Genomic DNA, 10,968 nt, shown 5'->3' on the forward strand with positions numbered 1-10,968 from the left:
AAAGTACCATTAGCTTCAACAGCATTAACAAAACTGAAGAACGAGTAGCAGAAGTGTTTTTCTTTCTAGGATTTGTGGAGACCCTAACAATAATGATCCTGCATGTGTGAGACCTGCAACTATTTATTTTATTTAACAAAGATCTACAAAGCAGTTACTGTGTGCTAGGCACTGTTTTAGAGCCCTAGAAATATTAAATTATTTAATCCTCACCACTTGAATGACCCTGAGATAAAGATGGTCATTGTATTGTTTTTTCTTTTTTTAATATATATATATATTTTGATTACACCATTACAGTTGTTCTATTTCCCCCCTTCATTCCCCTCCAACCTGCACACCCCTCCCCCACCATTCCCCCCCCCCTTAGTTTATAACCACGTGTCTCAAGTTCTTTAGATTCTATATTTTTCCTACTATTCTTGCCCTCCCCTATCTATTTTCAACCTACTGTCTATATTATTTTCTGTACCTTCTCCCCCCTTCTCCTCCTCCCACTCCCCTGTTGCTAACCCTCCATGTGTTCTTTATTTCTATGGTTCCACTCCCGATCTAGCTGTCCTCTTGGTTTGCTTTTGTTTTAGGTGTGGTTGTTAATAACTGTGTGTTTGCTGTCCTTTCACTGTTAATATTTTTCATCATCTCTTTCTTATATAAGTCCCTTTAGCATTTCATATAATAAGGGCTTGGTGATGATGAACTCCTTGAACTTGACCTTATCTGAGAAGCACTTTATCTGTCCTTCCATTCTAAATGAAAGTTTTGCTGGATAAAGCAATCTTGGCTGTAGGTCTTTGGATTTCATGACTTGGAATACTTCTTTCCAGCCCCTTCTTGCCTGTAAGGTCTCTTTTGAGAAATCCGCTGACAGTCTGATGGGTACTCCTTTGTAGGTGACTGTCCCCTTATCCCTTGCTGCTTCTAGGATTCTCTCCTTCATTTTAGTCTTGGCTAATGTAATTATGATGTGCCTTGGTGTGTTCCTTCTTGGGTCCAACTTCTTTGGCACTCTCTGAGCTTCCTGGATTTCCTGGAAGTCTATTTCCTTTGCCAGACTGGGGAAGTTCTCCTTTATTATTTGTTCAAATACGTTTTCCAGTCGTGGCTGTTTCTTTCCCCCTTCTGGTACCCCTATAATTCGGATGTTGGAACGTTTACAGATGTCCTGGAGGTTCCTAAGCCTCTCCTCATTTTTTTGAATTATCATTTCTTCATTCTTTTCTGGTTGGATGTTTCATTCTTCCTTCTGGTCCATTCCATTGATTTGAGTCCCAGTTTCCTTTCCATCATTATTGGTTTCCTGTGCATCTCCCTTCATTTCAATTAGTTTAGCCTTCATATGTTTCTCTAATTTATGACTATAATCAACCAGTTCTGTGAGCATCCTGATGACCAGTGTTTTGAACTGTGCATCTGAGAGGCTGGCTATTTCCTGGTCGCTTAGAGTTATTGGCTCTGGGACTTTGAGTTCTTCTTGCGCCATCTGTTGGGCTGTTCGTGCCTGTTACGTATCAGGATCGGAGCCCTAGGTGTTCACCAGAGCAGGTCAACTAAGTCGCTGGGTTGTGACGCTATATGTGGGGGCGGGGTCAAAGAGGAGCAATGGCGGTCTTGTCTGCCGCCTCCCGCCTCTGCGGCCGCAGCTGCCACCATCACCGGGGCTGGAGCGTTTCATCTCACTGCAGGCGAATGTGCCACCGCCATCAGCCCTCCGCCACTGGGTTCGCCCCCGGGGCCTGCGTGGTCCATCTCGCTGTGGGTGAATGTGCGACCGCCGTCCGTCTGCCCCGCACCCTGACTGGGTCCGGGCTGCCTGCGCGCCTAGGTCTGGGGATCTGTCCTGCCCGACCCTGCTCGCTGCTGGCTCCGCCTCTCTTACCGTCCCAGTTGAACGGTTCGTTGTTGGACTTCCGTATAATTCAATTTTCTGTTCTTTGGCTGTGTCTTTGTTTACTAAACCTTTGTTGTATTCAAACTTGGTTGTGGGAGAAGGCACAGTGTTTCCACCTATGCCTCCATCTTGGGGGAAGTGTCATTGTACTATGTTAATCATACATATCTAGAAAGTACAGGAAATTTAGTCACTATGAAGTTGGTTCTAAAATTTAGCAAAAACTATTTGCCTGCCCCTAATTCACTTGTTTCATATTAAAGTTTCCAAGCCTAGTCACCATTTTATTCCTTATTGTTTATGTTTTCTAATATGAGAGTTTTTAAAAGCACTTTTCTAAAGTTTCCTTTAAATTGCCTATATTTTCCTGCAAGCTGGATGAGAAATGCAAACTCTACTTTTAACCAATTTATGTATCTCTTTATCTCAAGGTCTCATCAACTCCCCCACCCAATCCAATAAAAAATTATGGTATCTTCTACTGTTCAGCATAACAACTAAACAATCATTTTTTTACTTCATGCACAGTCCCTAACTCTGAGGAGTCAAACAATTTAGTAGAATCTTTAATTTTCATGAGCTTAACAGCTAGGAGGAACTCAAGGATTCCTATCCCTGGCTGGATAGCTCAGTTGGTTAGAGCATCATCCCGATATGCCAAGTTTGCAGGTTCAAACCCTAGTCAGGGCACATACAAGAGTCAACCAATGAATACATAAATAACTGGAATGACAAATCAATGTTTCTCTCTCTCTCTCAAAATCAATAAATAAAAATCAATTAGAAAAAGAGATATATAAGAAGATGGATGCTACCTTGGCCATCTTTTCCAGATTTTATTCATATTACTCTTGCTTACCTAGTTTCTTTTACTCTTCATGTAAACTTTTGGGAGTTTGGGGTTTGGGGTCTACTTGCTCTTGTGAGTTAACATGTTGCTTAAAAGTTACCATGATAACTGGTAAAATGAAGAGCTAATTATAACATATTTGTGGGAAAACTTTTATAAGTAAGAGGTGTGGGGCAGATGGCAGGAGACTGGGGCATAAAGAGAAGAACAGCATAAGTGTCAAGGTATATCTAAACAAACCAGTGATCTGAGATCATGGCATGTTACTATTGAAAAGCGAGATCTGATCATGAAACACAGCTACGTTGGTATAATAATATGTGGGTAGAGATAGGAAATAGTAAAAATAATTTTTTAATGATGTGTTTGCCACTATAGCATACAGAATTCATTATTTTTATAGTACTTATTCCTTTTGACATTCCAACCTTTGTATGTATTATGAGTCCTGTCTATATCTTTACAGGTTTTGGGTTCTTACAAACTGCACTTAAGTTAAAGAGAATTCCTCCTCTTTGGTAATAGGTGGAAACTTACTGCCAACTCATGTATTTAGTCATTTCATATTACTGCCCTTTTTACAGAAAGTCTTTTAGCTGCTCTTTCCTTGTTCTATTGTATCTATTTTCTTTGTGTTATGATACTTAGATTTTCTAAAATTAGATATCTATAATACTTGGGCATGATGAGACTTTGTTTATTCATTCAAAATATATCCATTAAACCTTATTACCTGCCAAGAATGTTAACAAACTCTTTTAAAAGTATAACAAGCAGTAAAGTGGAGGTAAGATCTTGTTCTCTGGTGTAATTCATATTTTCCTGCTATTTAGACAGTTTCTGACCCTTTCTTCTGTATTTAACTACTGCCTCCTACATGCACCCTCACTTTATTCCCATTTAGTTGTCATATTTCATAAACTTTCTGTGTTCTGGAAACTTTAACATTGGCTCTTAGGAAATCTTGGTACTAGCTAAGATTCTACTGCAACTTAATTATGTGACATTATTCTCTCTGGAATTTTATCAACTGTAAAATAGAAATTATCTACATACTTTACAAGATAGATGTAAATAACAGATTATTTACACCTGCATTTATTCATGAAAGAATTTAATAAGTAGTTATCAAATGCCTATGGGTGCAGAGTGCCCAGAGAAACATCCAGAGGCACCTTGTCCATCTTTTCATTTAAATAGAAGGGCAGAGGAATCTAAGCTTTGTCACTTAGTAGTTGTAATTTGAGTAACCCCTCTCGGCTTTGGTTTCCTCCTTTAAAAAATGGGTATTGTGATGGTACCTACCTCAGAGTTTATTGTAAGCATGAAATGCAATCACATATTTAAAGTGCTTGGGAGTAAGTGCTCAGAAAATGGTAGCGATCGTTAAACTCAGGATCGTCTTACATCAGGAATAATGACTCCAAACTGTCCTCCTGTCTGGGATTTAGGTAGTATAGTTCTGCCTAATATAATTAACCTTTTCTTATTCTATTCTCATAATGAATAAAAGAATGAGTATGATATTTCATGTCATAACTTGTCTTGAACTGTTTCAAGATAATCCTATTATTTTAAGTTCACTGATTAGTTGAGCAGTGTTAATGATTAAACCAATTGAGACAAGTATGTGTAATCATGTTTTAAACTGTAAAGTGCTATGTCATGTTATGACTATTTCAGTTAATAAATGTCACCAGTTGCACTTGTCCTCTCTGCCAGTTTTCTAAATGATTCCTAAAATTTGTAGTTTTATAAAATTTTTAGCATGGAGTTAAGATTTCAGTACTCAAAATTCTAAATGAGAAGTTCTTAAGATGAAAATCTTTTGAGCCATGACAGCATCATTAACTGGAAACACTGATTTGGATGAATACTAAATTCTCAGATATTTAAGAAAATAAGCCTCCTTACTTTAACTCAAATATTTTTCTTAGATGAATAGTTTTAAAGAGTTAGATTTTATTCAGTGTAAAAATAAGTACTGCATGAATATGCTAAAAAAGTAATGAAACTAAATGGAAAATAATGATTTGTCTGTGCAATTGATTCATTTGGGTTAGCGCCTTACTAGGACCCTTTGGGAGCATGTGGCCTCTAAGCACTTAGGAGTGGTTTTTGTTTATTTTTCTCCGAGGCTTCATTGTTTTAAATTACAAAGATGTAGTGTGTCTGTTCACAGGATGGAAAAATTCGTCATGGACGTTAACAAGCTTGTGAGCCTCAGTCATAAGGGGTTCATGGGTTAAGCACAACTGAGGGATTTTAAACGAAACCATTGCAGAGTTAACAGAGGTGTAACGGACCGACTGTGAAACCACACTATAAAGAAAGAGGGTCTCACGTGGCAGCTCCCTGAGTGCGACTGTGCCAGCTTCCCAGACTGCTAAAGGCGCCAACTACAGTACTCATTACTTGCGTAGTACGCAAATGGCGACGGGCCTGACACCGAGCGCAGGCGCAAGCGGGTGGTGCCCATGTGGCGCAGTAAGACTTCGGGTTGTAGTCTTTGCTTCAGCCCAAAAGGCATACCTGCTTTATGTTTAGCTGAGAGAAATAAAAGAGAAGGATTTGCGGACATAATTAAGAGAAATTCCTCATTTTCATTATAGGCTTGGAAGTGGAAGATCCCAGGGTTAGTGGGCCCCAGCTTGGGGGAGAGGGGAGGGAGTCGGATTCGGAGCCAGTCCTGCCCCTCTTAGGTCCTGCTGTTGTAAGGGTTCGTAGGGCTGCAAAAATGAGCCCCTCTCTCATCTGATAGCTTCCCCCTCTTTTCTATTTCTTCCCCTTTCTCCCTGTGTGAACGGGAAACAGAAAACCTTGGCATCATAGAACTAAGCAGTAGCTTCTTCCTCAACGTGGATATGGCACAGGAGAAAATGGAACTAGATGTAGAAATTATGCCGAGCTTGATCATTACAGATGGCAACATCCTGAGAAGATCCAACAGCGTCCCTTTGATCAGTGAACTTGGGTGAGCAGGATTGAGATATTGGAGGAGGCAAGCAGAGGGGTGGGTAGCAAGAGTTGGAGAACGTGAGTTCTGAAAGTATTCTCATCCATTTATCCATAGAGGTTCTGCAACTATCCCCTTTGTTCCTGGTGTCCACGGATCCCACCCGTACACATCCACCATGACCTTGACACATATATGAACCTGAACCTCCTCTTCTGAAAGTCCACCAGCATCTGAAAGCAGCGACCACTTGATATTGAGCAGGACTTTTTCTAACTTCACCTCATCTTTTAGTCACTCCTTTGAAGAGACAGCACTCTCGATCGTTGCCTCCACTGCTGTGATAACTGTAATTTTTATCATTCTCTCAGCTGCTTTTTCACCTCTGATCTTCACCTTCAGCAGATGAAAATGGTTGGCAGGTTTTAAAAAAAAAAAGCCCTGGCTGGTGTAGCTCAGTGGATTGAGCATGGGCCTGTGGATCACAGTTCCATTCCCAGTCAGGGCACATGCCTGGGTTGCAGGCCAGTTCCCAGCAGGGGACTCACAAGAGGCAACCATACATTGATATTTCTCTCCTTCCCTTCCCCTCTAATGATAAATAAATAAATAAATAAATAAATAAATAAATAAATAAATAAATCTTTTTAAAAAAGAAAATGGTTGGCAGGGAAATAAGCTTGAGCCTTTTTTATACCTAGTTTTTGTTGGAACCAAAAATCTAAGGACCCCAGAAAGTTGATGTGCTGAATTTTGCATTCTCAGTGGCTGAAATTGTCGCCAACTTGGTTCTTGTGTGTGTGTGGGAAAAAAAAAAACTTTTTATGTGTAAAGCACAGATATACATACATATGGAAATTTCATGGGGATTTTTAAGGGCGTGCAATGGGGGGGGATGTATAAAAAGGCTCCTTAGAGGGCTGATAGTGAAAAATATGATTTAGAAACATTGCTTTAACTGATAGTTAACTGCACATCCAAAGATCTGGCACTGCTCAAGCTTATGTTTTAAAATAGAATTTTAAAGTGAAATCTCACATCTCACATCTTAGTGTCATAAACTTCTCAATATTGCAAAAATGTCCAAAATGTATTCACTACATGTTATTAACTTTGCTCCTCACCTTTTGCTGGCATCATACTAATTGGTAGTTGTAAATCACAACTGTTAGACATGAACTCAGAGACAAGATCTACCTTCCTTGTTTAATATATGAGGAAACTGAGGTCTATAAATCTCCAAAATGGCATAATAATAGAACCAGTACTAGGAACCTGTGTCTCCTGACTCCTAAGCTAGTGCTTTTTTCATTACTAATCAACATCTAAGCTGATTAAGCCTAAACAAATGCAGCTTTCTGGTCACTTGCGGTAAGGGAGAATATATTGTTCTAATATGAAAACCAAACTAAGAGTGACCAAATATAACAGAGTACCATTTTTAATAAGCAGATAGAAAAATAAAGGATGGGGGCAGCTCTGCATGTTGTGCTGAGAACAAGAACATCCTATAAATTTAGGATTTTACTCTAACCCTGTTGTGTGAATGAATTAATTTTTATGGATCCACTCCGCTAGTAGAAGAAAGCACTTGGGGAGAATGTTGGTTTTCCTGGAAGCCTTATGAAATGAAAAAAAAAAACAAGTTGCAAGTAGATGATGGAGGATATATACTTGAAGGAACATGTGGATTCTGTTTAATATATTAAGTGCTGGAGCAGGGCTGGGGGGTGTGGGCAGGACCCTTCTCCATCCCCCAAAGTCCTGGAAACAAAGAGAGTGATCTTAATTATCCCTTCATACTTTGTTCTGAAAAAATACTCGAAACATTTTTATTTTTATCATAATGAGAGCATAGTTGGAGTGTCAAATTCCATAGCTTAAGATCCTGATGCATGAAGTGAAATTTGTATGGAAGGGTATTTGGCAATTGCATCTTTATCTAGAAGGAGTTAAAGGTAAAGATACCACAAAGTGGACCAAGTCCAGAGCCTCTTGTTTATGAAACATTAGAAGTGAGATAGGAATGACATGTCACATGTCTGAGGTTAGAAAACTTGTCCAATGGCCTATGGGCATATTTTGTGCCACTGTGGCAAGCTTAGGGTGTGGTCAGTGAGGTTATACTGAAGGAAGAAAAGGTTAGAGTAGACTTACATTGAGGCTTAGTTGAATTCATTTTCACCTTAGTTCTTTTTAGTTGCACATATATACTGCTTACTTTTCTCACCTTCCCTTAATTGGGCCTCTAATTCTTGTTGCCTTGCCTGTTTCACAAGTCGCTAAATATTGTTGAATTTCTTTCAGGTAATTGTCCAATTTCACTTGATAGTTCCTGTGTATAAAGACTTGGTGTCTCTTGCACCAGCATTTGCAGAACATGTTCTATAAATGTCCACTCTTTAATACATATGTTACTGCTTTTAAGACACCCCTGTACTGTTTTGTGTACACCTTGTGCTAACAGAAATACCAATGTCAAAAGTTTTGAACGTCTTGGTTCTTTATACTCTTTAGCCCTCTAGTTGGCTAAGTTCACTATGGTGTCAATAACTTTATTAAAAGGTAGGTTTTTTTCCCTTCTACTTCTCTGGCTCTCATTAGAATTAGAGATTAAGTTCTTGGATTTCTGGCAGTACATTCCCACTTTAAATACCATAGTTTGCCATACCCACATTTTGGCCCAAACTTTCAGGAAAAAAATCTTTCATTTTAATTTTTTAATTCAATTTTTCATTTGTGTATAAAACTGATCATCATATTATAGGATATTATTTTGCACATGGGTATTGTTACTACTTTCTAAAGTTACACTTTTAATGCATAAGCATAAGTAAAATAATTAAAAACATTTATATAGATACAGAATTAGTAGTACCCATGTGTAATGTGCATCCTTATTTCCTTATTTTTCCCTTGGGCAGAAAAGTGTGCAGTATGCATGGCAAAATACGATACCTCTAGCTTTAAATACTCCTGCATTTAAATTTTCACTGCATCAGTTCTGTTTGAAAGTTAACCTATTGCCCTTGGGTCAAGTTCACCCTGCCACTTGGTTTTGTAAATAAAGTTTTATTGGAACTTAGTCATGCCCAAATGTTTACTTATTGCCATTTCCCCACTACAATGGCATAGTTGAGTAGTCGCAACAGAGATTGTATAGTCCACAAAGCCCAAAGTACTTGTACTTCCTATCTGGCTCTCTGTAGAAAAAGTTTGCCAACCATCTGGTTTAGTAAACTCTTACAAACCTGGAAGAAGAATAGTGGCCATGAGGAATCACTGGGGAATATAATTGACATAAATATATTGTGATTTAGACAGAGCTGCTTACTGATCATTTGATGTGGAGCATTAACATCTATCTAGTTATATTACCTTCACTTTTTCCAAGTTGTAAGTAGTATAGCACTTAACTAAGTTGTAGATATCACCTAAGATTTTTTAAATTCATATTCATTTGCTTGCACCAATTGAGTATATGCTGCCTCGATTTCTTTCAGTTATAGTCTTATTAAATAAAATTAGCAGACAAAAATTTAGAGGAGACTATAATTGCCAGCCTTTAGAATTACTTCCTCCTGTACAGAAAAGATAGTTGAAATATGTAACCCATTAGTTTCCTCCAACTTCCTTATAAGTGACTTCTAGAATATGTTCCTATTCTTATAGGGAACATGACTATGAAAGGAAGTAAAAATTTGTGTGTGTGTGTGTGTGTATGTGTGTGTGTATTCATAAAATATTGAGCTACTGCCTGTTATATGTAAATTACCATGCTGCAAAATTGTATCTCAAGGCTCAACCAGCTTTTAATTTAATAAGAAAAATAAATGCACAAAGGACTTAAATGTATGGTAGAGTTAGACCTGTGCTTACAGAAGGAAAGACAGTGCTAGAGAAATTCAAAGAAAGGAATGAGATATTAGAGCAGAATTCATAAGGGGTAAGGAAAAGGTTCTTGGAGAAATGGAGCCTAATGGATTGACAGGGTGCAGACTGGAAGAGAGGGGTCTGGAGAACCGGAAAGCAGTCCAAGTATATGGAACAGGCTTGTAGGCAGAAAAGCATTGGTGCATTCTAGAAAGCTGGTCAACTCTGCCTGTATCACTGGCTCCCAAATGTTCATCTGCTGATTATTGCTAATCCCAGGTGACGTTTTCAGCAATCCATGTTTTTAAAAAATTAAGTACAGCATAATTAAATACGTTGTTATGTAATTGCCAATCGTCCTTTCTTGGACAGGGCTATTTTTCACTCTGATATTGTTAGTCCTATTTTTATTTTTTTAACTATGAAGACGTTTCTTAAATGAAATGATAGTGCTCGTAGCTGGTGAATTTTTTTAAATAACCTTATTTGGAAAAAGAAAATTGTAGGAACTATATGTTTGTACCAAGAGTTTTATATGAAATTTTGTTAGTCCATGAAATCCAAAAGTCTCAAGCTAAATTATGGAAGGCTTTGAATGTAATACTAAAAAGGTAACCAAATTTGGCAGGTGATACAAACAGTCACTGAAAGTTGTGAGCAGGAGAGCAAGCTGTTCTTTAGGAAGGTGATCTTGTAGTCTGTTAAAGGGATGATGGTAGGGAAAGAACAGAGGTGAGGTGACCAATTAGACTATTACAGAACCTGTGGAAAAGTAAAATGGCTTTGAATTGGTTTTTGGCAGGAGACTGAAAAGAATAAGATGGATATAAGTGAGATCATAGAGGTGAAACCTAAGACATCTGGCACATGATTAGATTTAGGGGGCAAAAAAGAAAATGATAGAGATGATTTTTAATAGGGTGGATGAGAGGTACACAGGAAACTTTTATCTTATTTTTATAACTTCTTTGAGTCTTAAACTGTTTGAAAAATACAAGTTGTAACAAAAAGAAGAAATAAAAAGGAAGAGACAACTTTTTCAGGATCACCAATAGGGCTATGACCAGCAGGGTGGGCACCATCAAAGCTGAGGACACAAGCACCATCTTCAATGGGCAGTAGTTTCTCAGCTTCAGTCCATTGTTGCCACATGGGAATGTGGCCTGTATGGCAACATCTTGCAAACTTGCAATAGAAGCCAGCAATCTGAAATCTTCATTATTTGTGTGAAATCTATTTGTTTGAAATGTGCATAACTAATTAAAAAAACTAAACACTGAGTAAGCCAAAGGAGACACATTTGTGAAAATCTCAGTTCTACCAACCCCTGCTATTGGTTATCCCCCCTGTTCCTGTGAAAATTTGAAAGTTGAGAGGGAATTGGTACTGGAGCATTGC

Source organism: Sturnira hondurensis, unplaced genomic scaffold (genome assembly GCF_014824575.4).
Source record: "Sturnira hondurensis isolate 20B ecotype Veracruz unplaced genomic scaffold, ASM1482457v3 Scaffold0024912, whole genome shotgun sequence".
Lineage (NCBI taxonomy): Eukaryota > Metazoa > Chordata > Mammalia > Chiroptera > Phyllostomidae > Sturnira > Sturnira hondurensis.